Source organism: Macaca nemestrina, chromosome 14 (assembly GCF_043159975.1).
Source record: "Macaca nemestrina isolate mMacNem1 chromosome 14, mMacNem.hap1, whole genome shotgun sequence".
In the NCBI taxonomy this organism is placed as follows: domain Eukaryota; kingdom Metazoa; phylum Chordata; class Mammalia; order Primates; family Cercopithecidae; genus Macaca; species Macaca nemestrina.
Window position 1 is genome coordinate 116,728,965 of NC_092138.1, and position 23,344 is coordinate 116,752,308.

The 23,344-nt window shown below is 44.7% G+C and overlaps 1 long non-coding RNA gene across 1 annotated transcript; it reads left to right on the top strand.

Annotated features, from left to right (window-relative positions):
• The first annotated feature begins 179 nt into the window (after positions 1-179).
• Positions 180-23,308, top strand: LOC139358243 (uncharacterized). The gene is made up of 4 exons (XR_011612916.1): positions 180-1,463; positions 6,158-6,227; positions 17,173-18,060; positions 22,507-23,308. It is a non-coding gene; the product is annotated as an uncharacterized lncRNA (long non-coding RNA).
• Positions 23,309-23,344: the final 36 nt, after the last annotated feature.

A 23,344-nucleotide genomic window follows, 5' to 3' on the forward strand; every position in this document is an offset into this window, starting at 1 on the left:
AGAGCAAGACTCCATCTCAAAAAAAAAGACAAGACAAGACAAGACAAGACAAGACAAGACAAGACAAGACAAGACAAGAAGAAAGAAAGAAAGAAAGAAAGAAAGAAAGAAAGAAAGAAAGAAAGAAAGAAAGAAAGAAAGAAAGAAAGAAAGAAAGAAAGAAAGAAAGAAAGAGAAAGAAAGAAGAAAGAAAGAAAGGAAGGAAGGAAGGAAGGAAAGTTGGTTAAAGGAAACTTATAAATATCCTTTTGCTTTTCATTTCCTTTGTTGTATCTCCTTACTTCCTAATCACTGATTCTTACTTATGGAGAGACATTTTGAATGACCTATGTTTATGTTCATACAACAAAGGAAAAATGCAGCATCCTTCTCCTCCTTCATCCTCTTTGAGGTTCTCTCTGATCACCCCAAGAGAGTGAAACCCTTCTTATGCTGTCTGAGGATGCCATTTAAGTACTTATTTTTCTGATTACAGAAACAGCATGTTTTTGTGTTATGAGTCAGATGCCTCACTGCACAAAGGAAATGACAATCGTACACAATTCCACCATCTTCAGACAGCCACCTTCATTCATGGTCATAATGGGAGCCTTTATTTATTTCACCCTTCTCATTTGAAAATAAAATAGTTTCTCTTATTGAAAAAGTAGGCCAGGCGCAGTGGCTCATGCCTGTAATCCCAGCACTTTCGGAGGCCGAGGTGGGCAGATCACAAGGTCAAGAGATCAAGACCATCCTGGCCAACATGGTGAAACCCCGTCTCTACTAAAAATACAAAAATTAGCCAGGCGCATGCCTGTAGTCCCAGCTACTCGGGAGGCTGAGGCAGGAGAATTGCTTGAGCGCAGGAGGTGGAGGTTGTAGAGCTGAGATCGTACCACTGCACTCCAGCCTGGCAACAGAGCAAGACCCTGTCTCAGAAAAAAAAAAAAAAAAGAAAGAAAGAAAAACTAGCATATGTACATGTTAGTTTCACATAGCTGCCATAACAAATTAAACTGAGTAGCTTAAAACAACACAAATTTATTATCTGACAATTCCGGAAGCTAGAAGCCTGAAATCGAGGTGTCTCCAGTGTCTGATGCTGCAGCCGCCCTTGGCTCCCTTGGCTTAACTATGCATCCCTCCTCTCAGCCTCTGTCATCACACGGCGTTCTCTCTCTCTCTCTCTCTCTCTCTGTGTGTGTGTGTGTGTGTGTGTGTCTGTGTCTTTCCTCCTCTCCTTAGAACATCGTCATGTTGCATTAAGGGCCACCTTACTGCAGTGTGACCTCATCTTAATTTACACCTTAACTATAATCCTCAAAGACCCGATTTCCAAATAAGATCACGTTCACAGATACCAGGGGTTAGGACTTGGGCATATGTTTTTAAGGAATACCATTCGACCCAGCAAATCAAAATAAAGCATCTTCCAGGTGTGGTGGCTCCGGCCTGTAATCCCAGCACTTTGAGAGGCAAAGGTAGGTGGATTGTTTGAGCTCAGGAGTTCGAGACTAGGCAACATGGAGAAACCCTGTCTCTACTAAAATAAAAAAATTAGCTGGGTGTGGTAGTACACACCTGTAGTCCCAGCTACTCAGGAAGCTGAGGTGGGAGGATCTCTTGAGGCCAGAAGGCAGAGGTTGCAGTGAGCCATGATCAAACCACTGCACTACAGCCTGGGTGACCAAGCAAGACCCTGTCTCAAAAATAAAAACAAAACACTGAACAATGCAAAGGGTTCTGCAATGCACACCAAGTCTACTTCTTTGCTGGCCCTGGCTCTCCTCCTCCTCCAGCCCAGGAGCACACACTGTAATGGCCCTTGGGGTTTATCTCATAACCCTTCTATGCATGTAGAGACATAGAGAGTTTTGTCTGTAGTTCCCTTTTGGGTACAAGTGGTGATGTGCTACACTCTTCAGCACCCTGAATTTCTCTCTCAGTATATTTTGAAGATCATTCCATTACATCTCATTCAAATTGAACTTGTTATTTACAGCCACACTATATTCCATTATATGAGTGTACCATAATTTACGTAACCAGTCTCCTATTGCCAGACATTCATGATAATGCCACCATGACAATCCTGGGACATGCTCTGCGACCACGTGTTGGCTGACACTGACTTGATCCCCAGAAATGTAATTGCTGGTGTGGATGAAAAGAGTCAAATTCTGTAAAATATTTGAAGAGATTTATTCTGAGCCAAATATGAGTGACCATGGCCTATGACACAGCCCTCAGTAGGTCCTGAGAACATGTGCCCAAGGTGGTCAGAGTAGAGCTTGGTTTTATATATTTTAGGAAGGCATGAGACGTCAATCAAATACATTTAAGAAATACATTGGTTTGGTTCAGAAAGGTGGGACAACTCAAAGCAGAGACTTCCAGGCTATCGGTAAATTTAAACATTTTCTGGTTGACAATTGGTTGAGGTTATCTGAAGACCTGCGATTAATGGAAAGGATGTTCAGGTCAAGACAAAGGATTGTGGGGACCAAGTTTTATTGTGCAGAGGAATCTCTCAGATAGCAGACTTCAGAGAGAGAGACTGTTGTAAAATGTTTCTTAAGGAACCTAAAAGGAAGCCTGGCTCTTGGTTGATTATCTCCTGGATCTGGAAAGGAAGGAAGGAAAACAAAGGAGAAGGGGATTCTCTATAGGATGTAGATTTTTTTCCCACAAGAGATTTTGTCTTTTGTGGGAGAAAATCTGCATTTCTAAATAATCTGAATTAATATAGCTAGATCTCTTTCTTCCAGGCCCTCCCAATCCTAAAGAGATTAACTAAAAGTCTAGTACCCTTTAAAGATCTGAATAGGAAACATTTGTCATCTATTGTCTCTAAGGGCAGCCACTATAAGACTCCAAAAGAACCTTGGTCTGCACAATCTTTTGTCTTAACCTGAATATTTCCTTTATATAATCCCAGGTCTTTAGACGAACTCAACCAATTGTCAACCAGAAGATGTTTAACTTTACCTACAACCCGAAAGCCCCACTTTGTCCCACCTTTCTGGACCAAAACAATGTATTTCTTAAATGTATTTGATGTCTCATGCCTCCATAAAATGCATAAAAGCAAGCTTATAAAAAATGTATAAAACCAACTGCCTTGGGCACATGTTCTCAGGCCCTCCTGAGGGCTGTGTCATGGGCCATCATCACTCATGTTTGGCTCAGAATATATCCCTTCAAATATTTTACCAAGTTTGACTCTTTTTGTAGACACTCCTATCCATGCTTGGTATCAGCTTGGGCTATCTTTATTGCTCAAGTGAATAGGACGATTTGCTGAAGTCCGATTTGCTAAAGTCCAGGAGTATCCCCTTCTCCCCCAGAGAATCCCTGATCTCCCAACATTCGGTTGGGATCTAAGGTTTCTTTTGCTGAGCAACTCCTTTTCAGGAGTTTCAGCTCACTTCCAACAGGGAAGGCGAGTTCAGGACTTTTCCTGCTTCTGGGATGGTAGAGAGCAGTCTTCAGCCTGGGCCCCATTTCTAAGTAAGTAGCTGAATTGGAGTTTCATCTTGAAAATTCTCCCTCATGACTAAAAGTTAAGATTGACCACCAGCTAGTCTTCATTTCTGCTTCCATTACAGCTCAGTAATCATACTGTCAGAAATTGTAAGTTCCTCTTCAAAGCTTCCTTGGTCTTTCTTGCTCTGTACACAGCCCTTCCTGCTTAATCTGTAGTGAGCACTTGTTTATCTGCTTAATCTGTAACCAGCAAACCTCTTACCCTGTAAACCACCCTTCCCATCTAGTTGGTAAGGAACAGCCTCTCCCTTCCCACATAATTGGCCATATTCAATTTCAAACACTAGCCAATCAGGTCAGCTTAGACTGTGCAGGCCAACTCCAACCAATGGGGAAAGGACACAGAAACAAGAACTGCCTTAGGGATAAAAACCCCTGCCCTACCCCACTCGGTGTGCTCTTGCAATCATGACTGACGCAGGCAGCACCCTTCTGCAGAAGTAAATGTGCCTTGCTGAGAAATTTTCTGCCTAAGTGCTGGTTTTCTTTGTAGCACCAAGCATTTATTTCTAACAATATAGTTTGGTTTCATTGTCATTTTGGTCTTTCTCCCATTGGATCTGACCATCTCTACCTGACTTGGTCAAATCCAAATGAGAATTCCACACTGTGGGTAACAAGGCCTCTGGATTGGCTAAAATTCCTTGAAGCTGCAGAAAAGAAAAGAAAAAAGAAAAGAAAAGAAAAGAACATGCACTTGATTTCTCTGTGTGCCTCCTTTCTTAAAAATTATTCTTTTGTTTATTTTTTCTTCCACCCTATTTCTCCCCAAAAGGGGAAGCCCTTTTGCCATCTTTGGTACCAAGTGAAAAAAAATGTCTAGAGAAGGGTTCTAATTGAAGCAGCGTCATTGTCTGAGGCAAATACCTGAGGTTAATCATTTCATACCAGGGAAATTGAGGATGCAGACACACAAGAAGTGAGTTTAAGAGCAGAGGCTTAATAGGCAAAGGAAAGAGAAAAGAGGATAGCTCTCTCACCTGCAGAGAGAGAGGGGCACCCGAGGGGGTCTTCCAGGTCCTTGGTGAAATGCATGGGGTTTTATAGACAAGCTTGAGGAGGTGGTATCTGATTTACATAGGACATGAGAAGTTGGTCAGTCTAGGTGCACCATTTGCATAGTGCATGAAGAAGCCGGCCAACCCACCCTAATCTTTTATTATCCAGATGAGGTCTTTACCTGGCTGGTGTCATATTGCCTGCTTTTTACTGCACAGGTGGCGACCAAGAAAAGGGAAGGGGGAACCTCCATGTTGAACAGACTTAGCCTCTAGGGATCCCTCTTCTATCACCACAGCTGCCAGCATTTGCCTATGTAAACTTTTAGCTTGCTTATCTATACTTGCAGCTTGATTTTTCAGGCTGCTTTTTGTTAGGAAAGAAATGATTTGGGGACTGCTTTTTATTAAAAGGAAACTTTGCTGAGGACTCTCTTACCCTCCTTCTCTGCCTAAATTTCTTTCTAGCTCCTGTATCATAATGACTGGGATCCTTAAATAACTCAGAATAAAGGCACCACTCACCCTGTGCGGGGGTGTTCTTTGTGGAGTTTTCAGAGTCATGGCAGATTCTTCTTAGGTCTAAAGTTCTGCTTTCCTGTATTGCATTACCTGACTTCTTCAGCTTTTAGAGATACCAGAGATTACTCTGTACTGTGAGAGGATTTGACCTTGTTATGTGTAATGGCAGATGAGAGCTAAAATGTTAGGGAAGCCTGAGGACAGTTTACAGAAATTGGTCATCACTACAGGGGCCACTCATTGTACATTTAGATCAGAACATTGTGCGTGCTTTCTTGGCTCTGTTCCTTAGAGGGCTCCACCCTAAAGCCAATCATCTAATCAAGCTCAGCTGAAAATACTACCTATCAAACTAGGTCACTTCAGTAAAATTCTGTGTAAAGGAAATTTACGTCTTTAAAGGAAATTTCCATTTTGTAAGGACATCTCTGTCTCTGCATCTAAACCACTAGGAACTTTAACTAAGGGGGAGACAATGGCTTCATTTACATGACAGACTTTGCCTTTTTTAGATCCAAGTCTGTGCCTTTGAGATGTACATTTTTTTGCCTTGCTTCACCTAAGTCATGTATTTGGAGGTACAAATTTAGAGTTGCTTAACCTTTTAGATATGGAATAGATAATCAAGAGATTAGTGGTCTAAAGTAGGGAAGAAAAAAATTTTGAAAACAGGCAAGTGAAACATTTTAAATCTCTAAGATTTGCCTCTGTCTGGGTCTGTCAAGTCTGTATTCATATGTCACATAGAAATAATATTTCACTACCAATCATATGAAAGAGCTCTAATTAGTTGACTTAAAGAAAAGTAAGTGTTTATCAGACTAATAGAAGCTAGCCCAGTGGCCTTTCAGCTCACATGACTTTAGTAATCTTTGGTAAGACTAATTTGGTAAATTTACTCTCACAATTCTCTCCAGTAATTGAAAATCTTAAAGTCATGTTGTTTTAAATTAACTCATCCTAGGTTTTTCACTGGAAATGAGGGTTTCTAAGAGAATAGTAGGAACATCAGATGCGTTTTTGGTGAAGTTTATAAGAACACATGAGGACGTGGTTATAAAAAAACATGAGGATGTGGTTTTTGCTTAATGAAACATTTTTTTTTCTAGTTTAGAGGACCTTTCTGCTGGTGTTGAGATAAAAAGCACTATTCACATCCAACCATTCTTTCATAAACTGGTGAGTTTGCATTGGTACCTCTGGCTGGAATTCCAAGGCAAAAGCTATGGATCTCTCTTTGTGTGTGTGTGTGTGAGAGTGTGTGTGTGCATGTGTGCGTGTGGTGTGTATGTGTGCATGTGTGTGTGCAAGTGTGTGCATGCATGTGTGCAAGTGTGTGGTGTGTGCAAATGTGTGCATGTGAGTGCGAGTGTGTGGTGTGTGCAAGTGTGTGTGCATGTGAGTGTGCACATGTGAGTGCATGTGTGAATGTGTGCATGTGTGCATGAGTGTGTGCAAATGTGTGCATGTGTGTCAGTGTGTGCATGTGTGTGCATGTGAGTGGGTGATGTGCTTTGTGTGTGCTTGTGTGTGCATGTGTGCTTGTGTGTGCATGTGTGCTTGTGTGTGCATGTGTGTGAGTGTGCACGTGTGTGCTTAGGTGTGTTTATGTATGCATGCATGCGTTTTGTTGTGTTGTGACCACAAGGTATCAAATTGGCTTAAAAATAATGGAGTGCTAATCATTTAAGTAAATAAGTGCAAATACTTTTCAAGTTCGTATGACTTCAGTAAATCTTCAATAAACTAGCTTTAAAATCATTGGTAAAATAAAATTAGAAATGTCTTCAGATTTGTCAATATACGTTATTATTTAGATTTATTGGTCCAATATTGTTAGTTTAATAAAAACAGTAAATCCTGAGTTATTGGCCAAAAACAGCCATTTATTTAACCTTAAGATTCTTACTTAGGTAAACACCTGAAATTCACTGGCTGTAAAAATGGTCAACAGAGAAATAACTTTAAATGATGACTATAAACCAAAATATATCTGAGACAGGTCCCAATGAATTTAGAAGTTTATTTTGCCAAGGTTAAGGACATGCCCATGTGAGCCCCCAAAATCTGAGACTGGTCTCATTTAATTTAGAACGTTAATTGTGTCAAAGTTGAGGGCATGTGTCCATGACACAACCTCAGGAGGTCCTGATGACAGGTGCCCAAGGTGGTCTGAGCACAGTTTGGTTTTATGCATTTTAGGGAGACATAAGACATCAATCAACATATGTAAGATGAACATTGGTTCAGTCCAGAAAGGCGGGACAACTCGAAGCTGGGAGGGGACTTCCAGGTCATAGGTAGATAAGAGATAAATGGTTGTATTCTTTTGAGTTTCTGAAGAGCCTCTCAAAGGAGGCAATCAAATATATATTTAACCCATTGAGCAGAGGGCTGACTTTCAATAGCATGAAAGGCAGGTTTGCCCAAAGCAGTTCCCAGCTTGACTTTTCCCTTTAGCTTAATGATTTGGGGAGCCCAAGAGATTTTCATTTCACACCTATGGCGCAGTCTCAGAAGGTCCTGACGACTTGTGCCCAGGCTGGTTGGGCTACAACTTTTTCACACATTTTTAGGGAGACATATGACATCAATCAACACATGTAAGATGTAAAGTTCAGTCCAGAAAAAGCCAGACAACTGGAAATGTGGCCTTCCAAGTCATAGGCAGACTCAAAGATTTTCTGATCAGCAGTTGGTTATTACCTAAAGACCTGAAATCAGTAGAAAGGAATGAGTTACAATAAGGGGTTGTGGAGACCAAAGTTTTATCACGCAGGTGAAGTCTCCAGGTGGAGGTTTCAGAGAAAATAGATTGTAAATGTTTCTTATCAGACGTAGAGCGTCTATCCTCTCAGTCTGAAGGTCTGTGTTGATGGTAATGAGGTATGTCCAACTCCCTCTTCCCATCTTGGCCTGAGCTAGTTTTTCAGGTTAACTTTGGAATGCACTTGGTAGAGAGGAGGGATCCGATCAGATGGTTGGGGGGCTTAGAATTTTACTTCTATCATAATTTCCATAAGCAATCGAGGTAAACTGTTAAAAATTAATTAGGTAAATTAACGGAATAAATGTTTGCAAGTAAACATCATAGAATTTGAAATCTAAAGTTACAATAAATTAAATGTTTGTTAAATGTCTGCATCATTTCCAATTGTTTTTAACAAAAATTTGATTATAGGAGAAAACATTTTTCTAAAAAATAGTGTGTTCTTATGAAAAGGAAATAATTTTTGTCTAATTCACAGGCTCTTTAAAAGTCATTTTTGAAACAAGGTGTATTATTAGTCAGGGTTCTCTAGAGGGGCAGAACTAATAGGATAGATGTATACATATAAAGGGGAGTTTATTAAGTATTAACTCACATGATCACAAGGTCCCACAGAAGGCTGTCTGCAAGCTGAGGAGCAAGGAAGCCGGTCTGAGTCCCAAAACTGAAGAACTTGGAGTCCAATGTTCAAGGGCAGGAAGCATCCAGCATAGGAGAAAGGGGTAGACTGGGAGGCTAGGCCAGTCTAGTCTTTTCACATTCTTCTGCCTGCTTTTTTTTTTGAGACGGAGTCTTGCTCTGTCACCCAGGCTGGAGTGCAGTAGCCCGATCTCGGCTCACTGCAAGCTCCGCCTCCCGGGTTCACACCATTCTCCTGCCTCAGCCTCCCGAGTAGCTGGGACTACAGGCACCCGCCACCACGCCTGGCTAATTTTTTTGTATTGTTAGTAGAGACGGGGTTTCACCGTGTTAGCCAGGATGGTCTCGATCTCCTGACCTCATGATCCACCCTCCTCGGCCTCCCAAAGTGCTGGGATTACAGGCGTGAGCCACCGTGCCCGGCCTGCCTGCTTTTTATTCCAGCCACGCTGGCAGCTGATTAGATGGTGCCCACCCAGACTGAGGGTGGGTCGGCCTCTCCCCATCCACCAACTCAAATGTGAATCTCCTTTGGCAGCACCCTCACAGACACACCCAGGAATAGTACTTTGCATCCTTCAATCCAATCAAGTTGACATTAAGTATTAACCATCACACAAGGTAAAAGGAACCAGTACATAAGAGAGATATACAGAATGTTATAAATATGAAGAGGTATTTTTGGTAAGAAAGGTTAAAAGGAAAGTAATTTTATATGAGAAAAAATCTCGTGTGGTAATTTTATTGTCCTAAAATAAAATGACTGGTTATTTAAGAAAAAGGGATGTTTAGGATAAAACAGGAACTCCAAGCATATTGTAAATGGTTTGAGTAAGTGGTAATAAGGTTTGCAAAAAGGGAATTTATGAAAAAAACTTCACATAATCAAATTGGTCTAATTAAAAGGAAATTAAAATAGTCATTCTAGAGGTTGGGATATTAAAATACACTAATAAACTAAAGAAATGGTTAGAACAACAAAATTTTCTTAAGGTATTGATTTACTCAATAAAATTATAAGAGATTTTAATTTTTTTAATTCAAAAGTTTAACTTTCATTGCATCTCACTGTTTTCAGCTTTCTCTCCCCTTCAAGAAGGCCCAAAATAACTTCCTCCTTCAAATTTTTCATCAGCTCCTGTAACTACTTTCCTCAGGCTCTAACTGTAGTTGTGGCCTGATGCCACAAAATATTTTATCTTAAGGATCTCAGCTGGGCACAGTGGCTCACACCTATAATCCTAATACTTTGGGAGGCCGAGGTGGGTGGCTCTTATGAGGTTAGGAGTTTGAAACCAGCCTGACCAACATAGTGAAACCCCATCTCTACTAAAAATACAAAAAAATTAGCCGGGTGTGGCTGGCACCTGTAATCCCACCTACTTGGGAGGCTGAGGCAGGAGAATTGTTTGAACCCAGGAGATGGAATTTGCAGTGAGCTGAGATCACACCACTGCACTGCAGCCTGGGCGACAGAGCAAGACTCTGTCTCACACACACACACACACACACAAAGATCCAAAGGAAATGTTTTCTTTCAATATAACCATCTGTGCTCTTGGCTTCAAATTCTTCTATGAAGTTGGAAACTTTCATTTCTGACCCAGGACAGACTCTTCCTATGTGTCTAACTAATTCAAGTCCTAAGAAAACTGAGATTAAAAAAAATAAGGTTACAGTATCTGTGTAACTCTAAGTATTGCTTTTAAAGACCTTGTGCCACTAAGTTATAGGGCTTTGACTCTGGTGTAGGACACAAAGCCTACTAAACGTTAAACACAAACAGCAGTTAAAGCCTCATCTTCAGACCCATGAGATGACAATCAAAATAGCCTGCATTCATGAGACACAGGACCCGATATTAACACTATCCAGCCCCTCCCGAAGAGGTGAGCACGTGAGATTTTCAGGGCTGATTATGAGAGATAAAATTAGTTCGGAGTTTCTCTACAAATTAAAGATTAATATCAAAGCCACACTGATGGAAGACTGGCATCCGGGCCCCGGCATCAGATTAACAAGGTTTTCTTAGAGCATTGACAACTCTTTAATTGAAGAAATTTTAAAAGGTTTATGGAAATTACGTCTTACGGTCAAGATGATTAAAATGTAATAGATTTGTTTATAATATTTGAGAGACCGATTTAGTTGGCCTTCTGCTGTCTTTATGACAGAGTATTGTTTGGGAAAGTACACCTTTTCTCTCAAAGAATAATAGGTTTTGCTTTTTTTTTTTTTTTTAAATCCTTGAGTTATCAATTTGGCTTAATAAATGGCTTATTTTACAGTGACCAGCAATCCTATTTTGTGATATCAAGTGTTTTAAACTTTTGATCTTTTACAAACTTTTCAAAATCAAATTCTAAATTCAGTCTATTTGCCCTATTAAATTTTTGATATCAGGTCCCCTGAAGACCAAAAGAGACAAATTCTGCTTATGTGGTAAAATAAAATCGTATGGGAAGCATTGTCGAATATGAAATGATATTTAACCTTCTTTGGATTATTTTTTTTTTTTCTTTTTTTTTTTTTTGAGACGGAGTCTTGCTCTGTCGCCCAGGCTGGAGTGCAGTGGCCGGATCTCAGCTCACTGCAAGCCCCGCCTCCCGGGTTCACGCCATTCTCCTGCCTCAGCCTCCCAAGTAGCTGGGACTACAGGCGCCTGCCACCTCGCCTGGCTAGTTTTTTGTATTTTTTAGTAGAGACGGGGTTTCACCGTGTTAGCCAGGATGGTCTTGATCTTCTGACCTTGTGATCCACCCGTCTCGGCCTCCCAAAGTGCTGGGATTACAGGCTTGAGCCACCGCGCCCGGCCGGATTATTTTCATATAAATGTGTTATTAGGGCCGGGCGTGGTGGTTCACGCCTGTAATCCCAGCACTTTGGGAGGCTGAGGCAGGTGGATCACCTGAGGTCAGGAGTTCAAGACCATCGTGGCCAACATGATGAAACCCTGTCTCTACTAATAATACCAAAATTAACTGGGCGTGGTGGTGCACGCCTATAATCCCAGCTACTCAGGAGGCTGAGGCAGGAGAATCACTTAAACCCAGGAGGCGCAGGTTGCAGTGAGTGGAGATTGCACCATTGGACTCCAGTCTGGGTGACAAGAGGGAAACTCCATCTCAAAATAAATAATAAATGTGTTATTAGTATGTGTTCCAAAATTATATGAGATTCCTGTGATTCTGATAGGTCTCAGTATATGTTATCAGTAATAATTATTGTTATTATGTAAAATTGTTGTATGCCACAGAAATAACCAAATTTCCTTGTCAGTTAAGTCTTTAACCATGGTTGGTCTGAGACTTTTGTCATCCACAATTGTTATTTTCCTTTAATCCTTTTATGGAATGGTTTATAATCAGCCATAGAACTCTGAGGAGTACTCTTAAATATAGGTTTCTGATAAATTTAGAGATTGTGCCATTGGAGCAGAGAGAAAAACTTCCCGGGCTCTCGTGGAGAGCTGATATATTCATGAGGTTTGCTGATCTCGTATCAAACAGAACAGGAGTTAAATGCACGGACTGAACTAATAGAAGACTGAAATAATTGTGCATGCCTTTTTATAAAAAGAAATTTGTGATTCTTTTTTTGTTTTTCAGAGTCAAAAAAAAAAAAAACTTTCTCTTCTTTTAAGCTATTTACAGCTTTTACCAATGGAATATAGTATATTCTTATGAGCAAAATTTAAAATATAATTCCTTTCTCTCAACCTAATTTCTTCAAACTTTGGAAACTTTGTGAGTATTCTTAATTTGTAACAATACGGTGTAAAACAAAAACAAAATTCTAAGTCCCACCCACCCAACGGACGGACCCTCCCCTCAGCCAAGGACTACTTCTGGTCTACAATACTAATAATCTTCTGGCCTGCTACTACTGATAATTCCAAAGTTAACCTGAAAAACTAGTTGGGTTCATCCTGAGAAATGGGGGTCAGACATGTCTCCTTATACCTTCCTCCCTTTTGGAATTCAGACACAACTGATCAGTATTAACATCAACACAGAGACCTTAAGGCGGATAGAACAGACTCTTTAAGTCTCATAAGAAGCATTTACAACCGATTCTCTGAAGCCTTATACCTGGAGGCTTCATCTGCAGGATAAAACTCTGGTCTCTATATGCCCTTATCTTAACCCAGACATTCCTATATATTGATTCCAGATCTTCCAATGATAACTCCTTCAACCAACTGCCAATCAGAAAATCTTTGTTTTTCAATATTTCATTTTCTTTTATTTTATTTTGTTGAGTTTTGCTCTTGTTGCCCAGGCTGGAGTGCAATGGCATGATCTCGGCTCACTGCAACCTCCGCCTCCCAGGTTCAGGCAATTTTCCTGCCTCAGCCTCCCGAGTAGCTGGGATTACAGGTGACCCCACAATCACGCCTGGCTAATTTTTTTTATATTTTTAGTAGAGACGGGGTTTCACCATGTTGGCCAGGATGGTTTCGAACTCCTGACCTCAAGTATTCTGCCCGCCTCAGCCTCTCAAAGTGCTGGGATTACAGATGTGAGCCACCGCACCCGGCCCGGTCAGAAAATCTTTGAATCTGCCTGTGACCTGGACCTCCCCACCCCCGATCCCCCGCTTTCAGCTGACCTGTCCTTCCAGACCAAACCAGTGTGCATCTTGTATGTATTGATTAATGTCATACATCTCCCTAAAATGTAGAAAAACAGGCTGTAACCTGACCACCCTGGGCACATGCTCTCAAGATCTCCTGGGCTGTGCCACTCATATTTGACTCAGAATAAAGTGCTTCAAATATTTTACAGATTTCAAGTGTCGAACTCTCCAATTATGCCCTGTTATAAAAGAAAATCAATTCTTATCGGACTTATGCAAATAACTATTGTTAATAATATTTGTTATTAAATAATATATTTATTATATATTCATGTATAATATATAATATTAAATATATAATATATAATATTTATATATAATATAAATATTATAATATATTATATAAATATTATAATATTAAATAATATTATAATATAATTATAATTATAATTAATTATATAATATATATTATATATAATTATAATATATTATATAATAAATATAATATATAATTATAATATAATTATATTATGTATTATATATAATTACATATAATTAGTCCTTTTTTTTTTTTTTTTGTTTTTTTGAGACAGAGTCTCGCTCTGCCTCCCAGGCTGGAGTGCAGTGGCGTGATCTTGGCTCACTGCAAGCTCCGCCTCCCGGGTTCACGCCATTCTCCTGCCTCAGCCTCCCGAGTAGCTGGGACTACAGGCGCCCGCCACCTCGCCTGGCTAGTTTTTTTGTATTTTTTTTTTAGTAGAGACGGGGTTTCACCGTGTCAGCCAGGATGGTCTCAATCTCCTGACCTCGTGATCCGCCCGTCTCGGCCTCCCAAAGTGCTGGGATTACAGGCTTGAGCCACCGCGCCCGGCCAATTAGTCCTTATTATACATACTTATATATAATTAGTCCTTATTATATATAATTATATATAATTAGTCCCTATTATATATAATAGAAAATATAATTATATATAATTATGTATAAGGACTAATTATATGTAATTATATATAATTATAATATTTAATTAATATTATATATTATACATTAATATATAATAAATATATTATTTAATAACAATTAAATATTATTAACAATAGTTATTTGCATAAGTCCGATAAGAATTTATTTTCTTTTATAACAGGGCATAATTGGAGACACTGCCCTATAGAGCCAATAAAAGTCCCTTGGAAAAACTGGCCCCATGTCACTGACTTGTGACAAGACTGTCACTTCCTGACAGATCTAGGAACCCCAGAAACAGTCTGTGTTCTGTGTCTTTCTCCAGAGATGACTTTGAGGGCTTCAGTGGTTAAAGAAGAGAAGCAGGCTGGCCCGGGAAAGGCGCCCAGATCCTTCCTCCCACCCCTTTCCCAATGGCTCCTTCTACTCCCATCCCTCATTCATCCTTTCTTTCATATTGATGAGGCCTGTTGTGCCTGTGTGTGCCAGACCCTCGGACTTTAGGGGTGCCCTGCCCACCTCTCCTGTGCGTTAAGTACCTGACAGGCTAGGGCTGAAGGCAGGTTTTGAGTAAGAAAATAGAAGATCTCTAAAAGTTCCTGAAACAGAGGCAGAGAAGGGGTAGTGATGGATTTGGGGAAGGACATGGGTGCCTAGAGAGGACGGCTAATGATGACTATCTCTTGGGTAGGAAAGGGGCGGGGGGGACTCCTCCACCAAACAGATCCCTGTCTGAGCACAGCATGGGAAGCTGCGGGGAAAAGTCTCCACCTACACCCCAGACAACATCTACTGTCACTTTAGCTGCAAATCCACCTGCCCGAAAACCTTCTGGCCTACCTCATGTGAAAAGGAAATTCATCTACTCAGATATGCCCTTGTAAGTTCCACTCTGTCTCAACAGAAGGGAAACCAAGCAAGATGCAGGAGGGCACAGCCCTGGGCCATCTAGTGCCAAGGCAGCTGCTCAGGTGGGGCCCTCTGTCCAGCTGGCGGGGACTCAGCGGCGGAGAAGGCCTGTCTGGATGGTGTTGAGGGCTCATCTTCCTAGCAGGCTGCTCAATCATGAACACCCTGTTGATTCTCCGGGAGGGCACAATCGGGGCAGCCGGGCAGGCTGGATCCAGCCCCACCTCTGAAATGCCCTGTCCTAGGGAGGAGTGACTCGGTCAGGACTGCTTCTCAGCAGCCACGGGCAAAGCTCAGGGCAGATTCCACTTCTCCACAGGCCTCTCGCCACACAGGGAATGAGAGGAAGCCCCTGCCCTGAATCTCTGCCCTCCACCTCTCCAAGCTTAGTGCCGATGCCATCCCTGGCTCACTGGCCTCTGCCTCCTCTCTGTGCCTGGCCATGCACCTCCTCATTGCTGCCTCTGCAGCACTGCACCTTCCGTCCCTCTGCCTGGTCACCCTTCCCGGGTCTTGCTGAGGCTCCTTCACGCAGAGGCCACAGCACGAGAAGCATCCTCCCCTCTGACGTCTCCGGAGGAGGCTCTGCTGCCCCCCGAGTTCCTGAGAATCCCTCGCCCTCACCCAGACCCTCTGCCTGGGGCCCTCAATGCTTTCACCTCCATCCTCTGTCCTCAGACTCAGAAAGCACAGCAGGGTGGGGGCTGGTCAGAGGCGGCCGCTGCTGCCCATCAGGTTTCCCCAGGGAACTTGACAAAAGAGGGCTTGGTGGGGGTGGGTGCCCCTCTCTAAGCTCGAGGGGTCAAGCAAGTAGATCCCAGATGGGAGGGCCCCAGGGTGCTGCGTGCAGAGCGGCCCCAGGCTGGACCCCCCAGCCAGGCTGACCACTGAGCACACCCTGTGTCCAGGGTCATGACTGTCCATCCTCTGGGCCCCTCCTGGAACCAGGCTTCAGCCTCCCTCCTGGGACACTTGGAGGGTCCCCTCCAGAGCATGGCCTCTGCAGGTGTGGGCAGCATCATTTTCCTGGCCAATGAGAGGAGCTGGAGTTAGGGCAGATGTGGCTCCACGCTGTTGTGGCAGGGCCAGGTTTCACTGACAGCTGACCAGGCAGGTCCCCTTAACAACTTTCAGCACTGACTGAGTGATTACGTCAAATATTAAAAGCTGGCTGGGCGCGGTGGCTCGCACCTGTGATCCCAGCACTTTGCAAGGCTGAGGCAGGCGGATCACCTGAGGTCAGGAGTTCAAGACCAGCCTGCTCAACATGATGAAACCCCCATCTCTACTAAAAATACAAAAATTAGCCGGGCGTGGTGGCTCATGCCTGTAATCCCAGCTACTTGTGAGGCTGAGGCAGGAGAATTGCTTGAACCCGGGAGGCAGGGAGGCAGAGATTGCAGTGAGCCAAGATCACGCCACTGCACTCCAGCCTGGGTGACAGAGCAAGACTCTGTCTAAAAAAAAAAATTAAAATTAAAATTAGCCAGGCACGGTGGCTCAAGCCTGTAATCCCAGCACTTTGGGAGGCTGAGATGGGTGGATCATGAGGTCAGGAGATCGAGACCATCCTGGCTAACACGATGAAACCCCGTCTCTACTAAAAAATACAAAAAACTAGCTGGGCGTGGTGGCGGGCGCCTGTAGTCCCAGCTACTCGGAGGCTGAGGCAGGAGAATGGCGTAAACCCGGGAGGCGGAGCTTGCAGTGAGCTGAGATCCGGCCACTGCACTCCAGCCTGGGCGACAGAGTGAGACTCCGTCTCAAAAAAAAAAAAAAAAAAAAAAAATTAAAATTAAGAGGTGAGAGAGCCAGCACCCTTCTACAAAGGTTAGAATGTAACAAAAGCCCACCAAGAGTTTTGCCCAGGCTTTTCCTGGGCCTTGAAGCATGACAAGATAATGAAGGAATTCTTAACGGGACCCATTTAGGATTTAACAAGTTTTATTGGGGTCTAAAGAAATGCCCCCAACCTCCATGATTTAGCAGGAGATGAGATAAGGGTAATCACCCCAGCACCTGGACCCCCCTAAATTAGGTAAATTTACTGAGGCTCCAGAGGAAGGTCTTTAGGACTCAGGCTTTAGTTATAGATTAGAAGGAATTTATCACGTATGTTTTAGGGGAATGCATACTTACACATAGACCCATAGCTTCAAAGGTATATAAGCTCTGGAAAACTTAGTAATTTTGAGTTAATCTGGTGCTATTTTCCCAGCCTGCTCCCTGTTCCCATTTACAGAAGCAAATTCCCTTCTTTCCCAGTTCGTCTGCATCTCATTATCAAGCCGTGAGAATTAGCTGCCCAACCCCGGTTCAGCCTGGGTACAATTTGGCGAGCCAGCCGGGAGAAAGCGGCTAAGCGGCTTCGTAGGTATGGCCGGATTTTGTCGGATTTGGATTCCTAACTATGGATTCATGGGAAGGCCCTTAGGAGCTGTGGAAAGGGGCCGAGCACGATCCTTTCGAGTGGGAAGAAAGGCACCAACATTTGATCAACAATTGAAGTGTGAGTGAATCTCCACCCCTGCCTTAGGGATTCCAAATCCTCCTCAGCCCTTCCAACTAAATGTGCACGAGAGACGGTTTGGCACTTGGAGTCTCAACACAAAGGTGAGGCGAAGCGTTACAACCCAGAGGGTACGTTTCAAAGCAGCTTGCCTCGGTAGCCAAGGGCTGGCTGGACCCCCTGCCTTCGAGCAGTTGTTGCTGCTTGCCTGCTACTCGAGGGAGCCGAGATGCTGACTGTGGGGCGGCCTGTCACAATCCATGTGCCCCACCATATGTTAGTGTTACTGGAGCAAAAAGGAGGTTATTGGCTGACAGCAGGCCAACTGGGTAAAGCTATCAAGCCATACTTTTAGACGACCCCAAAGTAAAGCTGCAAACCACCGGAACTCTAACCCCTGTTCCATTATTCCCTCCCACCGAGGAGCCTGAGAAACCCTACATAACTGTCTAGAGGTCGTAGACCAAGTGATCTCCGGCTACCCGGACCTAAAGGCTGTAGCCCTCCCGTGCACAGACTGGACCTTGTTTGCAGACGGGAGTAGCTTGGTCACCGACGGGAAGAGAAACACCACGTATGCTGTGGTGACCTCCTCAGAGGTAACAGAGGCAAGAACTTCGTCGGCAGGCACCTTGATGCAGAAGGTGGAGTCAATTGCCCTTAAAACTGTCCCAAGTAGGCCGGGCGCGGTGGCTCAAGCCTGTAATCCCGGCACTTTGGGAGGCCGAGACGGGCGGATCACGAGGTCAGGAGATCGAGACCATCCTGGCGAACACGGTGAAACCCCGTCTCTACTAAAAAATACAAAAAACTAGCCGGGCGAGGCGGCGGGCGCCTGTAGTCCCAGCTACTCGGGAGGCTGAGGCAGGAGAATGGCATCAACCCAGGAGGCGGAGCTTGCAGTGAGCTGAGATCCGGCCACTGCACTCCAGCCGGGGCGACAGAGCCAGACTCCGTCTCAAAAAAAAAAAAAAAAAAAAAAAAAAAAAAAAACTGTCCCAAGTAGGCCGGGCGCGGTGGCTCACGCCTGTAATCCCAGCACTTTGGGAGGCCGAGGCGGGCGGATCACAAGGTCAGGAGATCGAGACCACGGTGAAACCCCGTCTCTACTAAAAATACAAAAAAAATGAGCCGGGCGCGGTGGCGGGCGCCTGTAGTCCCAGCTACTCGGGAGGCTGGGGCAGGAGAATGGCGTGAACCCAGGAGGCGGAGCTTGCAGTGAGCCAGGATCGCGCCACTGCACCCCAGCCTGGGCGACAGAGCCAGACTCCGTCTCAAAAAAAAAAAAAAAAAAAAAAAAAAAAAAAAAAAAAAACTGTCCCAAGTTAAGAGCGCCAACATATATACTGAGTCCAAGTACGCATTCATGATAGCTCACGCTCACAGGGTTATCTGGAGGGAAGGAGCGTGGTTAAGGGCAGATAACCAAAGTTAAAAATGCTCAACAAGTGTTAGAATTGTTAGAGGTGGGGCGGGAGTGGCGGCTCATGCCTGTAATCCCAGCACTTTGGGAGGCCGAGGCAGGTGGATCACTTGAGGTCAGGAGTTCGAGACCAGCCTGGCCGACATGGAGAAACCCCGTCTCTACTAAAAATACAAAAATTAGCCAGGCGCGGTGGTGCGTGCCTGTAATCCCAGCTACTCGGGAGGCTGAGGCAAAACAATCTCTTGAACTGAGGAAGTGGAGGTTGCAGTGAGCCAAAATCGTGTCACCGCACTCCAGCCTGGGAAGCAGAGGGAGATTCTGTCTCACAAAAAAAAAAAAAAAAAAAAGAGTTAGAAGCGATAAAGGCCCCACAGGAAATAGCCGTAATGCATTGCCCCGGCCATCAACGCAGTAATTCCAAAGCGGCAAGGGGCAATGCTTTCGCAGACCGCACCACTGGGCATTCAGCCAGTGATAGCATTGAAATCCAGGCTCCCTTAATTCCCCAAATAGACTTCGTGGCCCTGGAGCCCCGGTATGCTTCTGAAGATGAAAAGGCTGCAGAAGATAAGGGATTCAAACTAAATGAGGAGGCGTGGAGGCATAGAGAGGAAACAGCACAGGCATAGTCTGGGCAGCAGTGCGTCTCGTCCGCCCGCTGTTAAAGTACGTTCACGATAGCCCGCACTTTGAGAGAGACGCTTCGCTGGCCTTTGTACAAAATTATTTGAAAGGGAAAGGACTAAAGGCCCACTTAGAGAATATCATTTAACACTGTCATCTGTGTGCCCGGAATGAGCCTAATAATCATAGCCAAGGGCAGCCTGGGCAACAAGAAAGAGGAAGGTACTCACTAGAAAACCAGCAAATAGACTTTACACAGATGCCACCAGCCCCTGGGGATGCAAATACCTCCTAGTTCTAGCGGGGACTTTCTCTGGCTGGGAGGAAGCGTGCCCATGTCGCTCTGAACAAGCAACTGAAGTAAAGTTTTGCTGAAGGAAAGCATACCACGATACGGGCTCCCTGACTTAATCCAAAATGATAATGGGCCTTCGCTCACCTCTGAGATAACTCAACAAATGAACAAAGCATTGGAAATAAAGCGGACGCTGCACTCAGCCTGAAGACCTCAATCTTCCGGACAAACTCAGAGAATGAACCGCAGCCTAAAAACATTCATTGCCAAGTTGTGTCAAGAGGCTCCACTGAAAAGGACTCAGGTACTTAGCATAGCACTGCTCCCTGTAAGTGGGATTAAAATAAGTCCCTGTGAAACTGTCTCTGGCAGACCCTTTGCAGTTAATCTGTCTCAGGCCACCAAAGTGCCCCTAGATAGGGAGTTGGCTGTTAAGAATCATGTTGCTGACCTTAGGACAAACTCTTAACGTTTTGCATAAGTTCGCTTCCGACAGGGATGCGGTGAATTCCACAGACACCTGCCACCCACTCCTACCTGGCAATCAAGTACTGCTGAGGGAATGGAAGGAAGCCACGACGGGAGAAATGGAAGGGCCCTACCACGTGCTCCTGACCATGGGCGCAGCGCTGAAGCTGGCAGGCATCAATCCTTGGGTCCATCACACGCGAGTGGAAAGACCCTTGCCGGCCAAGAGCCCTGCAGCAGAGAAGTCTCCCGCCACGGCTGGGAAGCAGAATCCCCTAAAAGGCCTGAAGTTTCCATTCAGAAAATGCCAGGACTTTCTCTTCTAGCGCTCGGTCTTGCAATGCCTCTCATCATTCCTGCTCTTACCTCTCATCTTCCCTTACACTGGGCACAGGACTATGCAGATAACCTACAGCCAACCTCCTGCAGGGTCTGTGGCCTCTCACCCCTTTCCAGCACCTCAAGGCTGCCTTGGCGGGGGTCGCCCATCCAGGGGAAGGACTGGATTTACCGGCAAACCTTTCTGGGAAATCTAAAATCTCGGACTGGGTCACAAATGACAGGAGTCACCAGGGCAAATGTCTCAGAGTGGCCCATAAACAAAACTTTAGACGGCCCAGAGCACACAAGGCCATTCTCAGTAAACAAAACAAGGGATGATGCAACGGCTTTAACTATGCCCTTGCCGAGTCTAAAGGTGGATGTCCAGGCTATTATACCACAAAATGTCCGGTATAAAAATGGCTTGCTTCGAATTTAGAATGGATTTACTTGACTAACTGCCTCCACCGGACATTGAAACCAAGTAGCCCCCTTACGCTGCAAACACCAGAACCCCTCCCTTGACCACTGGCTTTAAAGTAACTCGAATCCTGGGATGGATCCCGCCACACATTGACCACCGGCCTAACGTAACTCGGATCGTGGCACGCATTCCGCTGCACATATTAGAGTGCCCCAACAAAGAGATCTGAGTTTTTATTTGTGTTTTCTGTTTTATTTTTTTTGAGACAGAGTCTCTGTCACCCAGGTTGGAGTGCAGTGGAGCAATCTCGGCTCACTGCAACCTCTGCCTCCCAGGTTCAAGCGATTCTCCTGCCTCAGCCTCCCGAGTAGCTGAAATTACAGGTGCCTGCCACCACACCCGGATAATTTTTTTTTTTTTTTTTTTGAGGCAGAGTCTCGCTCTGTCGCCCAGGCTGGAGTGCAGTGGCCGGATCTCAGCTCACTGCAAGCTCTGCCTCCCAGGTTCACACCATTCTTCTGCCTCAGCCTCCCATGTAGCTGGGACTACAGGTGCCCGCCACCTCGCCTGGATGGTTTTTTGTATTTTTTAGTAAAGACAGGGTTTCACCTTGTTAGCCAGGATGGTCTCGATTTCCTGACCTCGTGATCCGCCCATCTCAGCCTCCCAATGGATAATTTTTATATTGTTTTAGTAGAGACGGGGTTTCACCATGTTGGCCAGGCTGGTCTTGAACTCCTGGCCTCAAGTGATCCACCCGCCTCAGCGTCCCAAAGTGCTGGGATTACGCGTGAGCCACCGCGCCCGGCCCACAACAAAGAGATTTGTTTGCCACTGACTGGTCCCAGTGACCTGGCCTACACTGGGATGCCCCGAAGGAACCCAGTGGCTTTGTGGCACCATTTTATGGCCACGGCTGCCCTCGGGCACGGTGAGACACTGCACTCTAGGCCTCCTGTGGGCACAGGGACCCTGGTAAAAACCATCCAGAATCCAGCCAATCTCCCACCTATGCTTAACAGATGGATCAGGTCAGTCTTTCACAGGGACGATCATCTGGCCGCAATCTTTATGCCCTCAGTAGGCTTAGAAAGGGTCATACGGCAGCCAGAGGCTAATTTTCCTCAGCGAGCCTTAAACGACAGTCTCCAAAGTGTTTCCCGTGTGAATGCTGAAATGCACCGTAGGTGGAAAGCTATCTTGCAAAATCAAACAGCCCTAGATATTCTAACAGCAGCCGGGGGGACCCTGCGCCCTCATCAGAACCGAATGTTGCATGTATGTACCTGATAATCCCGGGAATATTTCTCCGGCATTAAAGGCTCTGCATCCACAGATGCAGGTCACCTCCAGTCCTAGGCTGTCAGTTAATGGCCGGATCGCATCATGGCTTAGCGGAGGGCCTCCCTAGGGGCTGAACATCCTTCGCAGACCAGGCCATCCTTGCAGGCACCGGCATCGTTTACGTTGCAGAATGTATTGCTGTTGCATATTGTTCCAAAACATCCCTCCAGTTCATACTCTTTCAGCAGGTGCTGCCTCTAGGCCCCCGAAACAGAGAGTACTACTGGGAACAAATCAACCTCCTTCACTCCAACACTGCATTCGGTGCCCCGTAACAACGACCTCCTATCAGCAGGAAATAGCCAGAAAGACTATAATGCCCCATCCCCCCATGATTCTCATAATAAATACATATACAAGCATGATAGCAATCATGCATAATTCGACAGTGGGGACTGCGGCAGGCCAGGTCTCACTAACGGCTGAACAGGCCGGCCTCCATGACAACCGTCTCAGCACTGACTGAGTGGTGATTAAAGATTAAAAGCTGAGAGAGCCAGCGCCCTTCAACAAAGGCTGGAATGTAACAAAAGCCCACCAAGAGTTTTGTCCAGGCCCTTCCTGGGCCTTGAAGCATGACAAGATAATGAAGGAAATCTTAACGGGACCTGTTTAGGATTAAACAAGTTTTATTGGGGTCTAAAGGAATGCCCCCAAACTTCCATGATTCAGCAGGAGATAAGATAAGGGTAATCACCCCAGCACCTGGACCCCCCTAAATTAGGTAAATTTACTGAGGCTCCAGAGGAAGATCTTCAGGACTCAGGCCTTAGTTATAGATTAGCAGAAGTTCATCACTTCTGTCTTTAGATGAATGCACACGTACACGTAGACATACAGCTTCGAAGGTATATAAGCTCTGGAAAACTGCAATTTTGAGTTGGTCTGGTACTATTTTCCCGGCCTTCTCCCTGTACCCAGGGACAGAAGCAAACTCTCTACTTTCCCAGCTCGTCCACATCCCATTACTGGACTGAGAGACTAAGGAGAGAATAAGCACCAGGCCCTCAGTTGAGTCTGGGGACA